General features: G+C 38.5%; 1 pseudogene; it reads right to left on the reverse strand.

Annotated features, from left to right (window-relative positions):
* Nucleotides 1-336: 336 nt before the first annotated feature.
* On the reverse strand, nt 337-21149 carry LOC140805874 (uncharacterized; annotated as a pseudogene).
* Nucleotides 21150-27438: the final 6289 nt, after the last annotated feature.

Here is a 27438-nt window from a genome sequence, read left to right on the forward strand (position 1 = left end):
TTTCGTCTTCTAGGGAGTATTACCTGCCAGAGGTATGCACACACATATATATAATCGGATATTCGATTCGCATATGAGTACAATTTTTAATATCTGTTTCCATCCCCACACCCGAAAATTTTCTCACTCGACTATTTATTTATTTAATCGAATAAGAAATTCTCTAAATGTCTTCCTCCATTAGGTTTCGGAAGAAATTATCATCTCTATGCTAATGAGTAATATGATATTTAATTAAGATATGAATATTCAATCATCAAAAGGGTATGAGGATGAAACTGAATACCCGACGAAGATGATAATGAATATAATAAATGAAGACGAAGACGGTGGATTTGAAATCCTACCCAAACCGACTCATTGTCATCCTTATTTAGTATCCCACCCAGCTCATTTCATATGTTAACAGATAATCATTTGTAATTTATTTTCGGTATATGATCCTGATAAATCATATTATCTTTCATGACCAATTACAAGTAACAGAGAAAAGGACAAGGCCCATAGCAACTTACAATTTGGTTTGTCCACTCGTCAGACTTTGTTAGTCATGGCCGTTGAAGACGAATTATAAGCTTGAAACTAATTTTTTCGATCAAAAGAGCCTCAAGGTGTATACCAGCTACCGGAGAGAAGAAGGAATAGTAGGACTTATTTTACTTCTATTTCCACATTGACGGGTGGAATGATAAAGAATCAGGTTCTCAACAAGCTTGAAGAAACCTGGAAGGAAATAATCGTACTTGATTAGAAAAAACACAGGCAACAATGAGAATAAGATCTGACAAGCTTATTTTGCAAAAACTGAAAATTATAAGCAGAATATATCAAACGTACGTCACCAAATAATGCCAACTACAACTGGAATTTGTCTTCCTCTAGATTTGCTTCGTTAGTCAAAAGGATTTTAAACAAGCATAATTTTTTTTAAATGACGCTATCAAATAATACAAGAACATCAGAACATGCTTTAATGAGTTGAAATGCTCAACCCTGCAAATTTATCTGTTCTGCTGTTACATTCAAATTAACAAGAAAGCAGGGGTGCGGTGAAGAATGAGTATTGCTACAAAAGATTCAACAAGATGCTAATGTAAAGAACCAATATCAGCAAAACTCCTTCCTATTACTCCATGTTGGACCTGAATAGAGAATCATGAAACAATGTAGTCAATGAAACCAATGCGGCATCCTACCATTTGTGTTGGTGTAAAAGATAACTTCTTATTAATTTGTGTCAAAAAAAAAAAAAAACCAAATGTTGTATTCGACAGCTGAAATCACACTTCTGTTTGACATGAAAATAACAAAAGAATAACTGAAAAAGATTGTATGCAGTTTACTCTTTCTTTTTGTATCTTTGGTATAAAAAATCTACCTTCACATGGTGTGGCATGATTTTTATGTCAAAAGGCGCATGAAGCCATGCTTCAGGCGGATAGAACGGGAAGTTCTCAGGTTTGCTAGTATAAGCATCGGCATATTGATGGATATGATATGCGAATGAAGACTCTTGACCTGTGTCAGTCAGAAATGTAGCTCCAAATGATTTATGAAACATGGTTTTCATAATGTTGCGTGCTTTCCGTCTCTCTTCATTTAGCTCCTCAAGAAGAGATGCATATGCTTGACTTTTTCCACTCTTGGCTACCGTAGCATGTAGTTTGCCGAGAAGCTCTTGTATTATATGAAACTTGGCCTGTTGGAGAAGAGGATACGTATTCGTTTCAGAATAATACAGAGAGCAAACACAAGAAAGTCAGATTTCCCATTTGAAAAGGTTACCTGTTCAAAACGGTAACTATCCTCATTCTGGATCTGTATTTCACTCTGTAAATAAGTTAAAAAGGGAGAAATTATTGATTGTTCACCATCAAACATGGCCATCAGACAAATACAAGTGAGTATTTAACTAAAGGGATTTTCTCTTGCTTATATGAACTTCATAACAGAGAATTTCAGTTCAGTGTGAAGCTTCAGTCACGTCCACAACAGATTTTTGGGATACATTAGTGACAAAAACGGCTCAAGGAGAGTCTGATAGAGTCCTAGAATATGAAGCTAGCCCAGATGCATAGACCGCACTTGGCAATTTTTTAATCTAGATTTATTCTTATCGAAAAAGTATAACTTATAAGTCTGCTTTTCACTCTCTAGCTCACTCAGGCGTTAATGACGAAATCTGGCAACAGGATGAACATGAAAACCAGTACTACAAAGACAAAACGTTCAAGGAGTTCTCACAAATTCAATCACAGTGGACAATGAACAAAATCTTTTGGGATACAGAACCTTCACATCTAGTGGCTTGCATATCTCAAAAGAAGCACCACAGCCAGGAAGAAATAGCACAACCGTGTAATATTTAGACTGCCAATTCTTATCTTTTTTTAGAAAAAAAATTGTTCCTCTCCGGTTTAGCAGCTAGCAACTAGTTTATAGCTGTTAAATGGGATCGATTTAAGCAGGATGACTCCCTACACTGGAGAAAGTAAAGTCTACCAAGATATCAAATTTTAGCAGGGAAAATGTTGGATTTGGCAATTGTACATTTCTGGAGATAATAATTCTTACATGGTTCAAGATTACAACATCCTATTTTTTTTTATTTGAAACGATAATTTTATTAGAATAGTAGAAAAAATTACAAAAAGGCGGATGAGAAATCCACAAAACACCCCTCACACTATCGTCAACTGTAAATAAATTACCATCGCTAACTAGATCTGATATAAAAAAGTGATTAAACTCTGACAACTTCGTCATCCAAATGACAACTCTGAATTTAATCTTCTCTCATACCTCGTCCATAGACTTTGATGTGTCTGTGAAAATTCTTTTGTTTCGTTCCAGTCAAATTGATCAAAAGATGCACTGAACTACCAAATACCAAAAGCTCATAGTTCTTCTCCCAGAAAGTAAGTCTTTTTTTTTTTGATAAAAGACTAATTTATATTATAATAGGTAAAAGTTACATGAGAGAGCGGATAAGTAATCCGCGAAATTACAAAAGAGCTGGACTATTGTCTTAAAGAACTATTATCCCGTCAATAAAAATTGCCAGTCCCTAGTTAAATCCGAAATAGATAAGTGCCCAAAATCTTTAAAGCTGGTAGTCCAAGACGCAATTCTGAATCTAATCTTCTCCCATATCTGATCAGCTGATTCCTGTGCATCTTCAAAGATTCTTCTATTCCTTTCCAACCATAGGGACCATAGTACTCCGTGGATGATCATGTACCAGAATTGATTATATTTCGGTGCGACCGGGCATTCAAAATCCGACTTAAAAAACTCATCAGCCTGGTTAGGGAGAGCCCATTGGACTCCCATTTCTCTTTGCACTTTAATCCAAATGCTTCTGGAGTATGAACAATGCAGTAAGATATGGTCCTGATGCTCTTCGTCTTGTCTGCACAAACAACACCACTGAGGCCTTAGGACGCAGCTCCTCCACCTTTTTTGCACTCGATCACACGTAGGCAGCTTTCCCAACGCCACAATCCACGAGAAAATTTTAACCTTTTGCGGGACATGCACTCTCCAGATTATATGGAAGCAATCGAAAAGAGGAAAAGTAGGAGAAGGAAAGAAAGAATTATAAAAAGATTTAACAGAGAAAAGCCCTGACGAATCACCCAACCAAACTCTTACATCCTGCGAACCCAACTGCAAACTAACTCCCTCTAAGATCCCTAATAGGGTGGTGAACTCTCCTAACTCTTCCTCTGATAAGTTTCTCCTGAACCTCAAATCCCAAGTGAAAGAAGAGGAACCACCAGAATTAACTAGCTGAATAAAATTACAAATAGGTTTGTTTCTTGAGATTGAAACACGGAACAAAGCAGGAAACCTAGAAGCGAACGACTCCCCTCCCTCCCAGACATCCTCCCAAAATCGAATCATGTTACCCTGTTTAGGCACCACCCTAATAAGTTGATGAAAAGCCTTGTAAGATCGAGATATAAACTTCCAAGGACTCCTAAATGTCTTACTCTCCGCCAACCCCAAGTCCCATTTGTTTTCCTGTAGTCCGTAAATGCTTTGGATGACTTTTTTCCACAACGTCCCCCTCTCCACCGAACATCTCCACCACCATTTACCAAGAAGAGCCTTATTTCTAAGGCAAATATTCCCCATACCCAAGCCACCTTTTTCCTTTGGTTTGCACGCTTGTTTCCAACCGACAACGTGGCAATGTTTCTCCCCTTCTTCACCATCCCACAGGAAATCTCTCATAATTTTTTCCATTTTTGCCGCCTCTTTGTTAGGAACTCTGAAAAGGGACATGAAGTAAGAGGGCATCGTACAAAGTACAGCTCTTATCAAAATTAAGCGGCCACCTCTAGATAGGAACGATTTTTTCCAAGTAGCTAATTTCTTCGCCATCTTCGAAATGACTGGTTCCCAAAATTCAGTCTTAGTGGGATTCCCTCCCAATGGTAACCCCAAGTATTTGATGGGCCACGATTCTTTTTTGCCCCCGAGAGCGGTTGCCATTGCATCCACCTCTTCTTCTGGATAATTCAATCCCAACACAACACACTTTCCCATATTGATTTTCAGCCCTGAATGATTGGCAAACTGTTTGAGTATGTCCAGCAGTTTCATCACATCTAACTTAGACTTCACGAAGAATAGAGCATCATCTGCAAATTGTAGATGTGTGATTTGTAGCTTTTCTTTGCCTATATCCAGCCCCCTCAGCTCGTCGGCATGCAATGCCTTATCCACCATTCTCCCCAGCACATCCACCACTAAATTGAAGAGGAATGGTGATAAAGGATCGCCTTGTCTTAGACCTCTTTCTCCTCTTATTTTGCCACAAGTTTTTCCATTTAAAAATATTGAGAAAGACACGTTAGAAACACATCCTCTAATCCACCTCCTCCATCTCTCTCCGAATCCTTTATTTTTCAGCACCTCATCTAAAAATTGCCAGTCCACCCTATCATAAGCCTTTTCCAAATCAATTTTCAGTACCAATCCTTTTTTTTTCTTGCTGCGATACTCTTCCACGATCTCATTCGCGATGAGACAACAATCCAGTATTTGTCTACCCTTAATAAATGCACACTGGTTCTCCGCAATTGTGTTTCCCAAAGCCTTTTTCAATCTGTTGACCAACACCTTCGACAAAATCTTATACAAACTTGTCACCAAACTAATCGGTCGAAATTCGGTAATCTTGCGTGCATCATTTTTCTTTGGGATGAGGCAGATGTAGGTTTCATTTGTAATTCCATTTACAATCCCATCCTCATAAAATTCAGAGAATACCTTTAAGAGATCCCCTCGCAATGTATCCCAATTTTTTTGAAAGAATGCCAAAGTGAATCCATCCGGCCCCGGCGCTTTAGTCCCATCACAATCAAACACGGCCTTTTTAATCTCTTCCTCCTCAAACATATTTTCCAAATCCTCCGCTTCTACTCTCTGAATCGGTGACCAATCCAGCCCATTAAAACCCCTCCCCAACTCGGCCGACCCCCCCCTGCTCTCACTGTCTTTGTAAACAAGTTTCTGTAGAAATGATAATTTCATGATCAATTTCTTTTTCCTCAGTAACGACTCGTCCATCTTCCAATTCCAATCTTTCGATCAGTGCTTTATTCCTTCTGCTATTCAACAAAGCGTGGAAGAACTTTGTGTTTTGATCCCCTTTTTGTAACCATTTTATTTTTGCTTTTTGGCTTTGCATCTGAAATTGTGCAAATGTTGTTTTTTCCAGTTCCCACCTCACATCCCTTCTCTCTAAAATCAGCGATTCTGACCAGTGTCCAGCAGCTTCGATCTCATCCAACTGCCTAATTTTGTTGTTCAGCTCGTGTAGTCTTACACGGACATCACCATACACTTCTCTGTTCCAATCCGATACATCTTTTTTGATCATTTTCAACTTATGCATAAATTTGTACCCTTCCCATCCCTGGAAACTCCCTTTATTCCACCATGTCCGCACTCTGTCTTTGAATGTGTGATGTGTCAACCAAACATTTTCAAATCTGAAAGGAGCTGGACCCCATCTCAACTTTGATGTGTCAAGCAAGACAGGGCAGTGGTCAGATGTCAGTCTTGGTAGCACGGTTTGTCTGAATGATGGGAATAAGTTTCTCCATCCCGCAGAAAACAAGAATCTGTCCAACCGACTACAGATAAGCACCAATCTAAAGTTGGACCAAGTGAATTTAGCATTCAGAAGTGGTGGGTCAAAGAGCTCCAATTCATCCAGCAAAGTATCAAAACAGGACATGCTAATAGTTGAGGAATGGCTATTAAGTTTCTCACCCAAATTCCTCACAACATTGAAGTCACCCCCAAGACACCAAGCCTCCCCACAGATTACCTTCAACCCCGCTAATTCATCCCAGAATAACTCTCTCAATCTCGGTTTCACAGGCCCGTAGATAGCTGAGAACCACCAATAATTGTTGGCACTCCCTTTAATCTCGATGGAGACCGAGAATTCCCCAATCATATTATTGTTTACTTGCACCACGCGTGGATCCCACATGACTAGTATTCCCCCTGACCTACCAACCGATGGTAAATAAACCCAATCAACAAATCTTGATTTCCACACACTTGCAACAAAAATTTTCTCTATTTTTTCTCGTTTTGTTTCCAAGAGGACCACAATGTCTGGCTTTTCATTTTGGATTATTGACCGAACCAAAACTCTTTTCCTCGCCGCACCCCCACCTCTTATATTCCATGCACAAATCTTCATGTAAACGGATTGGGACCCCTCGAATTGGAACCTCTGTCATAACTAATACCACACTGTAATCTGTACAACTCCCTCTTCAACGGATTGTTTATACCCTTATCCTTACTTGCATTGCTGTCATTTAAGCCCACCCCTGACCCTTGCTGTACAATTGTTTCCTTGACCTCCTCCACCTTTCTTGGTGATATGTCTCTATCAATACAAGGCTTTTCATCAACCACACTAAACCCTTTTCCTAAAGAACCACTAGACAAACCCAAGACATTGAAAGAGGACGGTAAAATCAAATTTAACGAGAAAGAATGATTTAAGAAGGTTGAGCGAAATCCGTTAAGTACCTGTCCCACAATCGGTTTTGAATTTTCTCGAAGTTCAGCGTTTGTTATAGATTTTGTATTCATTATTGGCGAGAACAAACCATCCAAAGCTATGACTTCATCTTCAGCCTTCTCAGAAGTTTCAGAACCGATGTATCCAACGCTATCTGAATCGGCTGAATCACTCTCCAATTCTCTCAATTCATCTTGTGAATCTTCAAGCTCAACCTCTTCTAAATTTTCCATCTCGACCTCTCCTTCGTGGATGAGCAACCCGCTGTCATAAATATTGTAATCCCCTTTTTCCCTTGAAGTCTTTTCTTTGGCTCCCACACTTTTGCATCTTCGGCAATAAGTTTTCCAAGGCTGTTTCGTTGAGGAGATGTCTCTGCCATTTACTTCCTTATTATCTTGAACCTGATTCTGCTTGCTATTCATAGATCCAACTGATGAACTTGTAAAATCTGATGAATGCTTGGGATCAATGTTCCTCAAGATTTTCAGCACCTTTGCGTCAGTCGAATTTTTCGAAGATTCAACCTTCCTCTCAGAATTCTTTAGTATATGTCCTGATGCTTCTGAAGCTTCTGGTCTCTGGCTCACATCCAATCTTCGCTCCCCGTTGTGTGAGCCGCATACTTCTTTGGATCCTGCCGAACCTTGATCATGGACGGATATGCCCCCCTGTACTGATTTTCCTTTGTTGTCACTGAATAAGATTTCCTCCTCCCTTGCTAAAGCGCTGTAGATGTTTTTGTTTCCCCAGCCCGCCAATATCTTCTTACCATTCACAACTGCTTGAGCATAGGTTTGCTTTTCATATTTCTCGTAACTCTGAGGATCGAACGTTTCTACTTTGATTCTGAATTCTATAGCTCTCCCTTCCAATGAAATGTTCATCTTTGTGTTAATGAAACCTCCTTCCGTTCCCTTGACCTTGATATTTGCTGCCTCTAGTTTCCTGAAGTATAGAGTATGTGGACTAATGGCCAAAAGTCCCCCGCAAAGATCGCCAATAGTTTTAAATGTAGTAGTCGTCCAAAATTCCCAAGGCAATCATAAATCCATATCCAACTGTTGCAACAATTTTCCACCGAATCCAAGGTATTGATGTCTTTGGACCATTCCTCAAACTCTAAGGATACCCCAAAGTTAAAGAATCCTTTTTTTAAATTGATGTAGAATGAATACTCATCCTGATTTGAGGGCCACCAAAGAGCTTTATTGGCTTGAAAAGGAAAGAGCTCTAGCTTTTTATTCGTTGCTTTCCCAAGAACTCCTTCAATTAGCTCCCATGAGTAAGATACACTGCCTCTGGTGATAATAATAGATTCACTCCATTTCCTGTTTACCCGCAGCTTGTTGCTCTCATCCGTTGATGGCATATATCCTCCTTTGCTTCTCCTATCCCCGAAACCCTTATCCTGATGTATTGCTGTAGACCTGAGTTGAGTTCTTCCATGAAATGGCATCTGTTGAGTTGAATCCCTCTGACAATTCCCCGATAACAGCTTGTCTACTGCACTGGATATCTTAATCCACCCAATAGCGTCAAGTCCGCTACGCACAATAGTAGTTAGCTTTTTACCTTGTTTATTGAATTTCGACAGTTCCAAATATCTTCCTCGTTTGTTTTCAAATCTCTGCATTGTGAACACTGAATTAATGCCTCTAAAACGTCGAAAGGAAGATCCTGATTGGGGTGAGTAGATGTAATCTTTGAGCGTACGATTAATCCAACTGGCCTCCTCGCTGTTGAAATCCAGCATGTAGCATGATGTCTTTGTTTTTTCCGACCACCATATGGAACTGCCGTTATTACCCAATCTCAAGGTGAACGTTTTAAATTCAATCCTAATCGTCTCATCCCTAGCAGATAACCCAGGTTTGTATGACTGACCCCGAGGATTTACGATTCTAGATGCGTACATGACGGTATCTCTAACGACGATATAAGGCGGAAATCAGAGCAGAACCAGCGACGCCTGAGAATGTGGGAGTGAATACCGGAAGCTGCCTGAAGAGAACTGAAAAGGGTAAGGGGCTAATCTGCTCTCGGAGAAGCGGAAAGAAAGGGGAAAATGCGAAGAAGATGAAGAAAAAAGCCTGGTCGCCGGAGACCGGCGACCGGCGACGTTGAATGAGGAAGTGAACGGTCAGCAGATCTCGGAAAGTGAAACTAATGAAGGAAGAATGAGCCAAGGAGCCAAAGAGGGAAAAAAGAGGGAGAGCATTTCAAAAAATTCTCTCACTATTATGATTGCCACCCCAGCATATTCCTTCTCCCAGAAAGTAAGTCTGGCTCCAAAAGAAACAAATCTTGCGCTTTTGTTGGAAATGTCCACTCGAAACCCAACTCTTGCAACGCTTTTATTCATACTCCCCTAGTGAAAACAATGCAACAGTAGGTGGTCTTGGTCCTCTTCTTGTTACCGGCATAAACTACACCACTATGGGCATAAAACACAGACATGTCATCTTTTTTGCAGCGCAGCGCAAGTCGGCAGTTTTCCCACAGCCACGAGCCACGAGAAAACTTGAACTTTATGCGGGATAGGTACTTTCCAGACATTATTGTAATATAGGAATAAAGGAAAATTGCTAATCGGGAAAAAAAGTCATAAAAAGACCTAACAAAAAAAGAACAAGAAGGATCCCCCGCCAAACCGGAAAATCCTCCGTGCCCAACTCAAGATTATCTGTATCTAAGACCCCTAATAATTGCTAATCGGGAAAAAAAGTCATAAAAAGACCTAACAAAAAAAGAACAAGAAGGATCCCCCGCCAAACCGGAAAATCCTCAGTGCCCAACTCAAGATTATCTGTATCTAAGACCCCTAATAACGTGCTAAACTCTCCCAATCCGACCTCATTTAAACGCACATCCCTGTCAAAGTTTGAGTTAACCGGGAGATTGACGACACTGACGAAGTTACTAAATATCCGCCCAAAACCGAATGAGATTCCCCCTTTTGAGCGCCACCCTAATTATTAACCGATGAGAGGCCGGGTACGAACGAGAGATAAATTTCCAAGGACTTCAAAATGTCAAGTTCCTAACCAACCCCACGTCTCACCCATTATCTTGTAGACCATAAATGTTCTTGATGACTTTTTTCCACAAAGAGTCCCTTTCCACTTAACATCTCCACCATTATTTCCCTAGCAGTGGCTTATTCCTCAAACAAATATTCCCCAAAGACAGCACGTGCCTCTCAGATTGGACAAAGAACAAAGTATCATCAGCGAATTGGATATGAGAAATTTCTATCTTATCTCTCCCTACTTCCAGCCGTCTTACATCATTTGCAATCTTAGCCCTGTCTACCAAACGGCCCAGTCCATCGATCACTAGGTTAAAGAGGAAAAGGGGATAATAGGTCCCCTTGCCTTAGACCTCTCTCACCTTTAAATTTCCCCCGTGGTCGTCCATTGATAAAAATCGAGACGGAGACATTGGATACACACCCCTTCATCCACTTCCTCCACCTATCACCAAACCTTTTCTTTTGTAACACAAAGTCCAGAAATCTCCGGTCCACGTTATCGTACGTCTTTTCCAAATCGACTTTAAGTACCCACCCTTTCACATATATTATGGTAAAAACATAATTACTTCAAAGTATGTAACCAAATAAATTGAAAAGAAAAGAAATAAAGGCATACTTCCAATTCATGGATGATAGCAGCCGTACGCCACCCAGATTTTGATGGCCCTCGTAGATCGCTGAAGAGGTGATCCCCAAAGTATATCACCTAATTTCCATCGGAAACCAATAACAAATGTTCCACTTTTTGCAAGTTCAAGTTGTTCAATGGTAAATAAAAAATTATAACAGAACTTCAAACAAGAGTTCATCCAAGTTGCACACCTCAGGACCTTTCCACTTTGTTATTTGTAAGAAAGTCTTCAGGCATCCGTGGTAATAAACTTTATGGGTGAAAAAGCATCTACCTTTGAAAACGCCAAAGTATCTTTCTCCTCATCGTAACAGCTACACAGAAGTTCCAGATGATAAAAGAGAAAGAAGAAACAAAAGTAATTTCATAGTAATGGCTTAACAGCTACAGGTATATGTGGGAAACTGAAAAATTGTTGTAACCAGTTAGTTGCACACTGATGTTATTATGGTTTCAACATAAAATAGATCAATGGAATGGCTTAACAACTACAGTAACAATCAGACTTAGTTTATTTAGTATTAAAAGGAAATGATGAATTATAAGCAGTAACTGAAGGGTGGAGGAAAGAACCGAAATGGATGTTCTGATGTGTAGAACTCCGGTTTATTAGCTTTAGCAATCACTGCGTCAAATAGTTCCCTCCAAGAGTCTTGGTGCCGCAACGAGTCCTAGTTCGTGACGAACAAAAGACACCCATTACATTTTTCAAGCATTTTTATTTCTATACATAGAAGACAAACGAAAAACATGGCAAACAAAACTACATGTATAGTAGCTAGGAACAATGCTTCCAAATACAAAAAGTAGATAAACCTAGTTTGATAGTCTAAATCAAATAAGCATCTCAGCACAATGATGGTGAGATAGCCATTATGTACAAAGTTCTGAAAAAATTGTCAATCGGATAAAACTTTTGCAGGTCTTATGGTGGAAAGCATCAATGTGAACGGCAGAGGCAACGTAGACCCACCTCTCCAACATATTACAGTAAAATTGTTTCTCATTGAGATAAGCAGCAATCCAGAATCTAAGTTTGTTTCTAGTAGTCAATCCAAGTATTATAGACACATCTATAAGTTTGATAGGATCAGTTGAGCACACAGACTGATGCCCAAGAAAAAGTCATATCTGTTGCATATACAGTTTGAGTAAGTTTTCATAATTTATGGTATGAGAAAAAGGACACGGGATATGTTGATTCCTAATAAAGCAGAAGGGTGGAGTTATACTTAAGGGTGCAGAGAAAAAGGACGGCCCTGTTTATTATGCCATTTGGATGAGATGCGACTTGCTGCAGTGGTTATAGGATTGGAAGGATTGGTGAAAACAAAAGGGGTAAAATACATGATGGACATTGAGATAATAGGACAGGCAAAAATAGCAAACAGAATAGAAACAATGGGTCTGGCAAAGTAATTATGCATCACCAGTCACCACAAAGATAAAACTAGACAATAAGGCAAAAAAATGGCAAGAACATCTACACAAATAGAAGAGTTCTCCACATCACCATGTTCAACAAGAAACTGAGATTGTTTGATACACAAAATTTCACTTTTCTCATCCCGAAAGAGAGTGCAGCCTCAAATTTTTCTAACCAGATTCTTCAAAATTTTAAACCACCTAATTTCCAAACCCTCCTATCAAAATTTTTTTATTACTCCATCACACTCATCTCTCTACCTTGATCACATCAAGTTTCATAACATAATCTACAAACTAAATTTCAAACTTATCCTCTTCTACCGATATCTTTTAACCAAAAAATTTGAGATGAGAGGAAATTAACCAGGAAGACTTATTCCTAGCAAGAACCTCGGACAACTAGTCAAACCATAGGATGAACTAACACTTGGACTCTGACACAAAAATCACTTTGCACGCAGGGAACAGATGAAGACTTGGAAAAAATCAGTACAAAAGAATTGTAAAGAAGAAAAAAGAGCATCTCTTAATGTGGAAAAAATTAGTATTCGTTTATGGGTCCGATGGTAGGCCATCGAGGATCACATTTCAACCATCTCTCTTAATATGGAAAAAATTAGTATTCATTTATGTGTCTGATGGTACGCCATTGAAGGTCACATTTCAACCATCATAGAGCCAAAATTTTAATGGGGGAAATTCCAGCAGGGACAAATTTTACCCAACTCATTTGTCACAGACAAGTAAAAACATGAAATCAATTAGCAAATATCAGAGAGCAAGATTGCATATAAACCCTGATTGTTTATAATGCACAGAATACCTACCACCAGAAGTTTCCACCGGATAAACAAATTAAAATAGTTCTTTCACCATTATGCATCTTTTAATTAAATTAAATATTAGAAAAGTGAAAAAAAATTGAGAATATGAATTGATTGTTTCTAGGATTACTGCTGTCTACTGACATGACAATTACCTCCAACATAAACCGCATTCCTCCATCCACAAAGTAATATGGAGAGTTGGTCAACAAGAAAAGCTTCTTCCCTTTATCTCTAAGCATTCTTAGAAAGCGTAGCAGCTGACCCTGGAATTGAGCGGCAAATAATTTGAGCAAACAACTGCACAATCTTCCTTGATAATGACAAAAAGTTTTCAAAAACAATAAGATGACAGCAAATGCGAAAAACAAGATTGAAAAAACATACATTCTTTACAAGGTACTTATTTGGATCAGAAAGAATTCCCCTATGAACTAACCCACTTTGATGTACATGCTGAATTGCTTGATTCACATCTTGATAGACATATGCAGCGTCAAATTCCAGCTTAGCGTTGACAAAATGTTGTACAATATCAGCAATAAGACATGACTGCAAAACAGAAAAACAGATTGTTCACACAAATAAGCTCGATTCTACAATGAAATGACCCTTATGAAAGGTTTAAACTTTCCAAAAGGCTCACAAGGTACAATAATGTAAGCATCACTCGTATGATAATTATTTCCATAGGAGTAGTATTAATTATTTAACATTGACCTTTTGAAGCTTCTACTTGCTCGACGAAATCCTTAGTATGATTATTAACTAAATCTACATCATCCCATTGCTAAATACCCTTGGGTTTAAGAGCAACAGAGAAATAGATCCCAACCTCGCTGAAATCGCAGAATTAATGTGAAACCAGGGAAAGTAGTAAAGTACACTAACAAATATGATTAAGCATTTAGAATTGAAAAGTAAAAGCGACAAAACAATCATAAAAAATCATCCTTATCACCTAAGAGAGTAGCTGTTGATATCGAATATAGATTGCCTAAGTAGCCCATCGAGCTCGTAATGAACTGCAGGCTCTGACTTGTAACAAACTTGTTAGCCAGTGGAAACAATAATTCTCTTGCAAATCGCACATTGCCAACCATGTAGAGAGTATTAAATCCTAAACTAAGACCAGAATATCCATGAGAATCGTGCGTTCATTAATTATGACTACCTTAATCCTGGACAAGTTGGGTTCAGAAATTTTTCATTATTCAGATGCAACTGTTCATATTCCATGAGTCAGCATCCATTCTACTTGAACACTGCAGAGAGGCAAGTATAAATTATTTTATTACATGATTTAAGTTTCCACGAGAATGAGCTTTTCATCCAGATAATTCTAAACAATGTGCTCATAAACAAATGAGTGGCTTGCCTTTTATTTCTCCAATCTCATCAAGACATGATTTTTTTTTAATGTTTAGAAATCAAGCCCTGCATCCAGTTCAATTCAAGATAGGTGTTCACAAAATCCTCGAATGTAGAATTGTTTGTTCTCAGTTCCCATAATCCTCACATTAGTCATATACTGCCAACTGTCCGGGAAGAGAACTAAAAGAAACCAATCAGAAGCCATTGATGAAGCTAAAATAATGGTTTTGGGTTCGATGAATTGATCTCTATATAATTTTACTGGGGTGATTAAGCAATGTTTCTTTTTTTTTGTTCAGATTAAGCAATGTTTCTTAAATATTACTCATTCATGATATAAATGATGGGTGAAAATGGGGGCAGATACATGATGTCAAAAAATGCTTAAACAAAAACGATGACATTAAATGCCTGCATGCATGTACCTTGAATCCCGGCAAAGTACTGATATTATAGAAAAATGAAAGACCGTCAAGTGGGGTTAATCTTGTTCGAAAGAAATTTCAAACAAAATAGAATAAAAAACCCTTGAAAAACATCCAAAATTTTGGAAACAAATGTTTTTTGAACATCAGCTACCTGTAGCACAATAACCTGAGAAGAGATCGATCCAAATTCTAAAACATAAAGATCAATCCTAAAAATGATAATGAGCTTCAAAACAAAGTAGAACTCGTAGAGAAATGGCATAATCAGTTGTTAAAAGAAAATGGATTCATAAAACACAAAGACATAATGTGAACATAAAAGTAAGATAAATAATTAGAGTGATAACAAAATGAAAGTTGATCATAAATGATATAATGTGATGTATCATATAGTATTTGATAATAAATTTTGTGTATTTTCTTGAAATGACCAGAATACCCTCTCAATCAATTTTTTTTTTCCTTTTTCTTTTTCAAGTTGATAAAGAATATAAATATATAATAATATTTATAAAACATTTCTTCTACTAATCTATTATACAAAAGATATTTTGTGTAAAAATACAAAGTTATCATCATTTTCCTTCTGAAACCATACACAAATAATTTTAAAATACATATTAAATGTTGTTAAAAATATATTATTAAATATTTTTTTCAAAAAAAAAAATTAAATTGCAGCCAAACTTTCATCTTCTGCTTCTCCAGAAACCGAACATGTCGGCACTTCATAGCAGAAGACCTTGGAAATACAAACATGAAAATATGTTCCATTTATTACTTTCTAATATTGCTTCACCATTCGCTGCCACCACTACCGTCGTCAACCATCGTCTCACCTCCAATACTTTTTACCAGTAGACCAAGCTTTCCCTCCCACCCAAAGAAGTAGCGATCGATTTTTTTTCCAGGGTTTTCATCTCTCAATATTAGAATATTCTTCACCGAGTAAAATAAAAAAACTAAATAAGAAAAAACCCAAAATAATTCCACCCCTTCTAACCACAATCCTCTTTCGCTTCTACTATATATATATATATATATATATATATATATATATATATTAGATCCATTTGGATGAACCTTCCGCACCTGATAAAAAATTATTTTGAACAACGAAAATGGTTCCCTACTTTTGGAGAGAAGGATATTATAGTAAATGTAAACTTTAACCACGTCCATAAAACTTATCACACCTTGGTTCAGGGTTAATTTGTCACACAAATTATAACAACTACGTAGGATTTTTTATAATTTCACTGGCCAACAGCTTAACCAAAAAATCAATCAAACGTGGGATAACTAAGGAATTATTAACTTATCACACTTTTATTCTATAAACCAAACAATGCCAAATATAAAGGGGCTATATAAAAGAATTGACTAATAACCAACCTCACTAAAGCAAAATAAGTCCATCAAACCCACGAGTCCTCGAGCTTGAGAACGGCCAATGTGTCGTGTGCCATACAAGTCATTAATTTCTGATCGGTTCAACTGCAATATACATAGAGTTTATATCATTTTATTGGACAATGTTCACTTAAAAAAAGCTCCATTTTTCTTGAGCTATTCAAACATTGTTAGCTCACTAGGTAGCATATTTACGTCATCCTTTATGATACTCACTAGAAATATATTCGATTCTGGTAGATGAGACAAGCCTGAATTCAGACAACCTACTCTGGCCTAAAATCACAAAAGAGACCGTTAGAAGGGGGTCGAGAAGGTGTCCCGACGTAGCCCCTCCTGGTATTCATAGGAGAACACATGGGGTCTATCATTGGCCACCTACCTTGGTTAGGAATAGGCCAGGGGTCCAAAGTATGGTTTGGGCCTAATCTTGATGGTCTCATTCATGGGGTATCACCAGTCTCCAGTTCCCAAGTCGAAATAAATCGTAGGTTCGAAGTTCGATTAATTACGCTGACCTTGGCTTACAAAATGTGAGTCGTGCATTCTTCCCCTACTGTCCATTAATCTCCAAAAATTTTGGAACAAGATGAAAAAATGTTAAAAGTTGAATCACCTTCCCATATCCCAAGACAGCCCATCCTTCAATCACCCTTCATTTTATGAACGGTCAGATCTACTTTGGTCCCCCCGATAAATAGCCATCCCTTCCTCACTTCATTCTCCTTTCCCCACACAATATTTCCTCCTCTCTTCAGTCACTAGCTCTCCCCTTCCGTTTCCCCTTCGTCTCTCCCTCTTACCCGTTCGCCCACACCCACGCCCAGCACCCTCATCTCACTCTCGCTTCACCCAACGCCTCGCCCTCACCTTCGCCCATATCCACGCCCACGCTCACACCCACGCCTCGCCCCAACTCCCCGCCCACCACATGTGATCACCTCACCCTGCCACCGTCGCCCTCGCCCCTCTGGCCTCTCCCTCGCCCGCCTCGCCGCTCCTCGCCTCCCCACTCCAAACTTAGCCTCGCCTCGCCTCGCCCTTCACCTTGCCCCTCTCTCCATGCCTCGCCCGCCTTGCCTTGCCTTGCCCTCGCCCCTCTTCGCGCCTCGCCTTCTCGCCTCATTTCTCGCATCCTCGCCCACAGCCGCCTGGTAAATCTAGAGGAAGGCCTAGAGCCCGTAGTGATACAACGAAGCTACATATTGAATGGAAGGCATTGGGGGTAAGTTAACCTAGGTGCACCTGGTAATAACTGCTCAGCTCTTGGAGGAATTCAGATACAGGAAAGCGAAGACCTGCTTTTAACTGAAGTTGGAAAAATGAATAACAACCCTTGGGAGCTAGATAAGGTCAGTCTTTGGAGGTCGGAATGATGATTTTGTGGGAAGAAGGAATGTGCCAGGAAGCCCTAAGGTCTGACTCACTAGTAAGAGTAATGTGGGATGATAGGTGGCCATATGATAGGATATCAGCATTGGTTATGTTCATCTGTTCATTCACGTGACGGATTTCTTTACCAGGACGACTATGGCTTACCAACTCCTCCTCTTGGGAGTCGTGAGAAAGTTTGGGATATTCAAAGGAAGCCCTAGTCTCATCAGATTCACTAGACCTCTCGGAGGCACTCGAGGAATTGAAATCAGAATAAGAGGAAGACATGGATTTTAAGTGTAACTAAACAAGTAGTGGAGGAAAACTTACCCGGAAGAATCGTAGGAAAATACTGGATGTAAAAGACTAGGGAAATGAATGAATGAGCTGTTGAAGTCAGACAGAATGTTAGCCCGGGAAGAGAGCAACTCGTATCGTCGGCGTTGGCAGTCTGTTGACCAGAAACTGGCGAGAGCTAGGGCGAGACGGCGGGCGGAGACGTGGGGCGAGACGAGGCGAGGGCACTGGGCGGAGAGAAGCTGGCGAGATGTGAAAGCAAGGCGAGGCTGAGGGCGAGGGCGAGGCTGGGGGTGAGAAGGCGAGGGAGACGGCGAGGCTGTGGCGAGGAGGCAAGGCTGCGAGGGCGAGGCGAGGCTAAGGCGAGGGTGCTGGGGCGAAGGCGAGACAGTGGTTAGATGAGGCGAGATGGTGACGAGTTGAGGCTACGGGCGAGAAGCGAGGTAGGAGGCGAGAGGGCGAGGCGAGAGAGCGAGGCACGAAGAGGGGCGAGGGCGAGGCGAGGCGGGTGACGCTGTGGAAAGAGGGGCAAGATGAGAACTAACGAAGAGCGAGGGCAAGGCGAGGCGAATTGTGGAGAGGGGAGGGGAGGCGCAGCGGGCGAGGGCGAGGGGCGATGGTGGCTAGGTGAGGTCATCCGACAAATAGGTGGTGGGCGGGGCAGTTGGGGCGAGGCGAGGGCGTGGTGGATATGGGCGAAGGTGAGGGCGAGGCGCTGGGTGAAGCGAGAGCAAGACGAGGGTGGTGGGCGAGTGGGTTAGGGGAAGAGGCGAAGGGGAACTGAAGGGAAAGCTAGTGAGTGCAGGGATGAGGAAATATTGTGTGGGGAGAGAAAAATAAAGTGGGGAGGGGATGGCTGTTTATCGGGGGGCCAAAGCAAATCTAACCGATTAAAAAATGAAGGGTGATTGAGAGATGCCATGTCTAAGGATATGGACGGTGATTTGGTTTATAACATTTTTTCATCTTGTTCCAAAATTTTTGGAGACTAGTGGACAGAAGGGGAAGAATGCACGACTCACATATTGTAAGCCTAGGTCATTGCAATTAATCTTACTTCGAACCTACGACTCAGTTCAACTTGGGAGGGGGAGACTGGAATACCCCATGAATGAGCCCATCAAGATCAGGTCCAAACCAGACTTTGGACCCCTGGCCCATTCCTAACCAAAGTAGGTGGCCCCACCCTAACCTCACACGCTCTCCTATAAATACCAAGTTTGAGAGCATAATTTATTCATTTACTATATTAATTTTTACCAGCCTTTAAATGCTCTCTCATTTATCCACAGTACATGACTTGAGCGTCGGAAGGGTTACGCCGGAACACCCTCCCGGCCCTTTCTAACGGTCTCCTTTGTAATTTTAGGTCCAGAGTAAGTCTGATATCTGAATTCGGGCTAATCTCATCTGCCCGAATCAAACCCTATATTTCTTGTGAGTATCACTTATATGATGCTGGATTAAACATATTGAACCTCATGATTTTATAGGTCTTAGGTTTGTTAAGTCCTAAAGAAATCTATACCAGATAGCATTTTTATCCATGAACGGAGCAGAGAATGGAGATCAATAGAGGCTTTAAATGCCATAAACCAGCTAACACAAAGAACTGCACTCCCAATAAAAATTGAATCTTTTTCCTGTAGGTTCAAATTTCAGCAATCAGAAGTTGAGAAAACTTATCGATCAGATAGTCAAGTCATTCAGGATAAACTGACTAGAAATTTCAGCCTGTCAAATATTTCATGATACTTGAAATCCAAAGAATTCAAACTTCATATTTCGGGAACAAATTACAAAATGACAACTACGATGAATAGATGTCAACCAAGAAAGTAGCTGACAAATGGTATAGATCAATAGGTGATCTTCTATGTAGAGACGAAAATCAAAGATGTTAGGGGCAGACTGCAAAGATAAATAAGTAATGATCCAGGGATGCAAATGCCTGTCAGCATATGATCTCATGTGAGATAGACATTAAATAAGGAAATATTACTACTCTATACCTTGCGCCTTCCAAAATAGCACCCATCAGGCTCAATTGACCCAAAGAAATCAAGCTTCATGAGGCATCCTTTCAACTTGTCATAGTACAAACCTCTTATTGGAAATGAAGGATCATATTTAAACTCCAAGCAACAATCGGGATATCTAAACTGAAACAACCCACAGAAAGCCAAAGGCATTAGTTGCTTCCAAGAAATAAAGTACGCAAAAAGTGGATTTTGGCACATGTATTATGTTTTAAATCAACAACAGTAACAAACCTCATTAACTAAATACTGTTTGGCAAGATCGTATATTAGAGTTTGTAAATTGGCAGAGTAGTGTGCCAATGTGTAGTCATAGTCAAACCCGTATACTTTGATATCATTCAACCTCAAGTTTTTATTTACGTATATGCCTGAAAATTACAGACACAAAGTAGCATTATTTCAGAAATTAAAGTGAATGCACTATCCCATCAACAGTAACTTTCAATACTTGAGCAGAGTAATCCTTGTAACCTTTAGGATCCACTTTGGGCATTTCCTTCAATGCATCCGGTATTCGAAGAAACCTCTCTCTTGCAGCATCAAATTCATGCCTGATGTTAACAATTTCATCCTCCAAAATCTGGTTTCCCTCCTGTTCTTCCGATTTCTGAACTCCTGGCTGTGAGGTGACAATTGAGCTGAATTTCTGGTTAAAGACTCCAACCACTACAAATACCCCACACAGAATTTATTTAAAATCAGACATATATTTATTTGTCGGGATACAAATAAAAACTCAATGATTCAGCACATACAAACACAAAATGAATGGGGAAAAAAGGAGAAACCTTTCAAAAATCCAGAAGGACAACGATTCGAGCTCTGCATTACAAAAAAAAAAGGGGGGGGAAAGACTTTCAGAAACAAATACCCTCCAGACTTCAACTGACATCCAAACGCAGTGTATTTGAAATTCCAGTAAACCCACTTACAACTCAATGCCTTCAGTTCATGTAAATAACCACATACAATTATGAATACAGTCCAAAACATAAGATCTTTGCATGGATGGAGTTACCTGAAGTAAACTAAATGTTACCAGCCTTCTGCGAAAATAGGCCATCAAAGGAATTTTACCTTTTTCCGCTGTTGATCACATTAACATATCAGGGTGTCGATTCCACACGAAAAAAATATGATCTTTCGGAGCTGTATTTCTTGTATAATAAAACCCCGGCTCCTTCTATTTGATTTCAAGGGCCGCAAATGGGCCCGGGATTCCTATCTCGGCCCTTTGAAATAAAAAATTAAGCTCACCACTCCTGAAATTTATTACAAAATGTCAATTAATATAATTATTTTTATATTGTTTAAATAAAAAAACTTAATAATATGGATAAAGAGAATAAAAATAAATTAACCGTTAATGATAAATAATACTATTATCCAAATTAGGGTCCAACAATTTGGATCCAACAAAATTATTGTTAAATCGACGTGAACGACACATCCTATTCAATTCAAAATTGTGGTTTGATTAATTAAAAATATGATTTAAAAAAATAGTTTAAATCAATTAATTAGGTTTGATTTCAATTATTTTATAAAATATCAGTTAAACCAAAGTTTATACATAACATTTAATATTTGAGTGAGTCTCACGTGAGACCGTCTCACGGATCTTAATCTGTGAGACGGGTCAACCCTACCTAGTGCTGTCAATATGGGCTGGGCCCGCTGGGTTGGCCCAGCCCGACAAGGAAATTTAATGGGTTGGGTTTTGATTTTGTTGGCCCATTTAAATTCGGGCCTAAACGGGCCCAGTCGCTCGGGCTGTGGGTTGAATTGGGCCTAACCCGATGGGCTCGGGTTAGCCCATGGCCCGTGGTTTAAATAAAAAATTATATGTATTAGTTTTTGACTTTTGTCCAGCCCACTGAAGCAAACCCTCCTCCCAAGTCCCAACCCGTCGTCCCGTCGTGTCGCTCATCTCATTCTCCTCAGTCCTCTCCCAGCATCAGCCGTGAGTCGCCGCGCCTGTTCTTGCGTTCGATACTTCGATTCTTGCTCGATTTAGGTAATGATCTTGCTTCATTTTATTTGTGGTTAGTGTCGTGCTTCAACTCCTTTTCTTTTTTCTTTCCATTGTCTTTGTTTTGTTTCTTACGGATTGAGTTTGAGGGGAGACGTATGATGGATTTTTTTTATTAGTTATCAGTCTGTTTGGGGTGCGATAATTGAAGTTTTTGCTGATTTCTTTTGGTCTGCAATAATTGCTTTCAGTGGATCAAGTATGATGATTTAGAAAGTTGTTTTGTTTGTGGGAGTAAAATAAAATTCACGTTTCATTCGAATGGTTGTGACTTGAATAAACTAATGAAAATGTTTGTTCGCATTCTCTTTTATTAGGTTGCATGGAGCTTGATGATTTGATTTTGAAATTCTCTTCATATAATTTTTTTTGGATAGGAAACAATTTTTATTAATGATAATTAGTGATTACATTAAGCGGATAAGAAATCCGCACTATATGAAATTCTCTTCATATGAATACAATTCAGTACTATTTTTTTTAGCAATTCTAGAAATTATTTTGTTTTCCTGCTGCATTTTAGCCTCTGTCTGCTGTATTTTGTTTAAGTTCGGTTTGTCTTAATATTGACATTGATTGACATTCATGGATTCTTAAAATTATGGTTACCTGATTGTATTGAAAGGGACGCCTCCTTCAAAATGTTGAACCTCTACTGTAACTCCTTGCTCTTATGGAGTTTTGTGGAATGGTGAATTGGGTGTCAAGTTGTAAATTGAATTTGTGAAAAAAAAAATTGAATTTGTGAACCTCTTATTGTTACTCCTTGCTCTTATGGAGTTTTATTGAATTTGCACTTTCTTGGAAGGTCACACTTTGTCTTGAATTAATACATTCTTGAATGCAAGTTATTATTGAAATGATTGTATTTTTAAATTTTGAATTCAAAATTACACTTGGTTTTTGAAAAAAAAATTACAGATTGTTGAAATGGACGTTTCTTCTCAAACTCCAACTGCTGATGTGGATGTTGATAAACTGAAAAATTCTAAAAATGATGAGGGTTCAACTAAACCAAAAAGACGTAGAGAAACTTCTGATATTTGGATGTATTTTAAGAAAATCAAAGGGATTGATGGTTTAGATAAAGCTGAATGTAATGGATGTGAAAAACAGTATCAATGTGGGACTAAACAACATGGAACTTCTACGTTGTGGCGTCATCAGAAAACTTGTAGCAAATTGAAGTTCCATGATGTAGGACAAATGATTCTTGAGCAAGATGGGAAGATGAGGTCTAAGAAAATAGACCAAAAAATTGCACGTGAATTATTGGCTTGTGCAATCATTAGACATGATTTATCATTTTCGTTTGTTGAGTATGATGGTATCAGAGCTTGGATGAAATACATAAATCCCGATGTTGCTTGTATTTCTAGAAATACCCTTGTTTGTGATATTAAAAGAATCTATTTGAGGGAAAAAGAGAAACTTAAGCATGTTTTGGCTACTATTCAGAATAGAGTTTGTTTAACTTCGGATTTGTGGACGTCGTGCACTAGTGAGGGTTATATTTGCTTGACTGCTCATTTTGTTGATAATGATTGGAAGTTGAATAGTAAAATTCTTAGCTTTTCTCATATGCCTCCACCACACTCAGGAGTTGAGTTAGCAGCAAAATTATTTGAATTTTTGAAGGAGTGGGGAATTGAGAAAAAAGTTTTCTCTTTGACATTGGATAATGCATCTAGTAATGACAACATGCAAGTTAATTTGAAAGAGCAACTCTCTTTGCATGATAGCTTATTGTGTGACGGTGAGTATTTTCATGTTCGTTGTTCTGCTCATATATTGAATCTAATTGTCCAAGAAGGTTTGAAAGTCGTTGTTGTTGCTTTGAATAAAATTAGAGAGTCAGTCAAGTATGTTAAAGGTTCGGAGACTAGGATGAAGAAGTTTCAAGAATGTGTACAAGCAGTCGGTAGCATTGATACTAGTATTGGCTTGCGATTGGATGTGTCTACTCGTTGGAACTCGACATATTTAATGCTTGATAGTGCCATCAAGTATAAGAAAGCTTTTGTTTTCCTTCAATTCAATGACAAGAATTATAAATTTTGTCCTTCAAGTGAAGATTGGAAAAGAGGAGAAAAAATATGTGAGTTCCTTGAGCCATTTTATGACACTACCAATTTGATCTCCGGTTCTTCTTATCCTACATCAAATTTATATTTTATGCAAGTCTGGAAGATTGAAGTTTTGTTAAAGGAAAACTTAATGCATGAAGATGAGGTGATAAGTGATATGTGTAAAAGAATGTTGGGAAAGTTTGAAAAATATTGGACAGAATATAGCATGGTGCTTGCATTTGGAGCCATTCTTGACCCACGGATAAAGCTTTCGATGTTGGAGTTTTTTTATTCTAAGGTTGAGAGTGATTTTGTTAAATGTCTCGAGAAGATAGATGTGGGGACCCGGACGCTAATCCATTCCTTAATCGTCTTTAGGAATATTTAATCATTCATAATAAACAGGGTCTAAAAATTTTTCTTTTAAAATGCAAAGCGGAAACGTAATGTAATTAAAATCAAATTACATGTTAAACATGAACATACAAATCTGATGTCATCTACAATAATCCAACTAGGTTCAACTACATGTCGGTGCTGAATCCTAAGTTGCTTCTGAAGCCCGGATCTCCACGCTATCTAATCCAGCCTCGTTCTCGTCTTGACCCCGCTCCTATCTCACCTGTTGCCATGCACACATACAGACAAGACAACAGCCGGATAACTCCGGTGAGATATAAATATCCCAGTATAAATCATGTATACATGCAATCATATAAATCATATAAGAGCATATAACAAAAATCATATCCTATATCAACATCATGATATAAATCAATAACAAGCATAAATCATATTCTAAACATGTATCCTAATCAGGAACATAATTCAATATCTAGAATAAATCCTATTCTAAGCATGTACCAATATCAGGAACATAAATCAATATCAAGAATAATTCCTATTCTAAACATGTACCAATATCAGGAACATAATTCAATATCTAGAATAAATCCTATTCTAAGCATATACCAATATCAGGCACATACTCAATATCAAGAATAACTTCTATTCTAAACATGTACCAACATCAGGAACATGATCAGTATCAAGAATAATTTCTATTCTAAATATGTGCCAATATCCGGAACATAAATCAATATCAAGAATAGCTCCTATTCTAAACATGTACCAAATTCAGGAACATAAATAGACATGCACCACATTCAGAAACATAAATCAGTATTAATCAATACCATAAGATATAACTGTCACTTAGTCCAGTGACTCTACATTTTAGACTAGACTCAATCCTAGCCTAGGGATCCCGGTTTCCAGATGTGGTATTCCTATATCGAATTCCGTAAAGGATGGAACCATAATCTCTATTACTCGATATAACCAGTGCCCTGGTATTCCTATATCGAATTCCGTAATAGAAGAATTCCAATACCCTTTACTCGATATAACCAAATATGGTGTTCCTATATCGAATTCCGTAATAGATTCCATTACTCGATATAACCAAACATCCAGTGTCCTGACCTAACCGTCAAGGACTGTAGCTCTATCGCCAATATCCTATCTTGAGACATCGTGCAATGTGCCGTGGCGATACCACCACTATCCGGCACTTCTATCACAAGATAACTCGTCTAATACCTGTCATCTAATATCAAGAGAACAAGTACATCAATCAACTTAATGCAAATATCAATGCAATAAGGTAAAGTATGTGATTTAGGGAAACTCGAGTCAAACCTCCCTCGAGTTGTGCAATCCCAACTCAACATTAATTTATACCTTTCTTGTTGTAGCTCTGATACAATCGAAGTCTCGATTCAAAGTCTGTCACTGTTCAATCTGGCAATGACAATATCAATATTCTGTATCAATATTCTAATCAAATCACAACATCTCTGTTTTATCAAATTCTGACAGTACAACAGTACAATCTGGCGATACTGATAATACCATATCAGTCTATACCAATTCCAATAATTCACAATCAACCACCATACATATCTGATACCAATTCTAGTCAATTTCATTCTGAAATTCATAACAATTCCATAATCAATCTGTTTCTTAATCTGACTTCAATTCTATGATGTCTACTATGTCAAGAACATCATATATGAATTCTATCAAATTCCTACAACATCATATTTTCAAATCACATCCAAACGTAATAAAACTTACGTCCAGTTGAAGTCTGCGTTGATAGGAACTCGGTGTCGTACTCGGATTTAAATTCTGGTAACCGAGTTAAACAAACTCACAATTCAAAGCTTGGAGGAACTTGAGAGAATTTGTAGGGGAAATCTCGATTCTTGCTACTGCTCAATGGAATGAAGAATATACATTATATATATAACAAATTGCATGTGTGACAAGTGTCCACACAAGTCATAATTGCACTTTAGCCCTTGAATTCTTCACTATTTGCAATTTGGTCCTCAAAACTCTTTTTAATTCCATTTCAATCCTAATTAATTACAAAAATCATGGAATTTAATTCATCATTCCAAAATTCGTAAATTAAATAATCTTGGATTAAAATGATATAATCTCGGACCTTACAATTCTCTCCCTCTAAGATACGATTTCGTCCTCGAAATCACAGGTAATCAAGTCATATATCAACACGAAACGTATATAAGAGGTAAATCAGAACACTTATCTCAATGAATCAATTCTGAAATTTCACTCTCATATCAGATTCTGTCTTTCAGATAGTCTCATTGACCTACTGACAATCTTACTGTGTTTCCTACAACAGAATAATCTTCGTTCTGAAATAATTTTCTTTCACGGATCTCTGATTCCAATCTGGAATAAGAATTCAAGAAGTATAACATCGTAATACCCCTTAAAATAATTCTGACATAATCAATCTCGCAATACTGGCTATACAACATCCGTATATACCAATCCACAGCTCATCCACAGCTCATAACAAATCATTACGATCAGCTGTTATCAAATCTGTTTATCCCATTCAAGGATATATTAAATCTTCAGCCTTAAATACCAATCGTCACCATCCGACGTTGGCATATTATGTCTGTCTGGTCTAAGCTATCTTCATTCTTTTCTGAATTAGCTACCTCTTCTTGGTCATATCTCTGACCGTGTTAGATCCTATCTCAGGTATCTCCGAGATATTATTCTTGCATCATAATTCGTAAAATGACAATATCTCATATCAACTAGTGCTAGCATCCAGCACTACAGCTCCATAATATCTCCCAATATCTGGATAATACGCCTTGGCTATCTGTCAGTCTGGATAATATCTGAGAAAACTTATGGTATATTCTGCCAAAAGTATAAACTCAAGTAACATCACAATCTAATCTACTTTATTTCGGCATTCTAGTTATTCTGACCGCTTCTCTGACATCGATCCGTGTCATTTGGTCATGTTTGTACGTTATCTGGTACAAACGAATAGATATCGATTGAACAATCTGTCAATCCCAATCA

Source organism: Primulina eburnea, chromosome 11 (assembly GCF_022965805.1).
Source record: "Primulina eburnea isolate SZY01 chromosome 11, ASM2296580v1, whole genome shotgun sequence".
In the NCBI taxonomy this organism is placed as follows: Eukaryota; Viridiplantae; Streptophyta; class Magnoliopsida; order Lamiales; family Gesneriaceae; genus Primulina; species Primulina eburnea.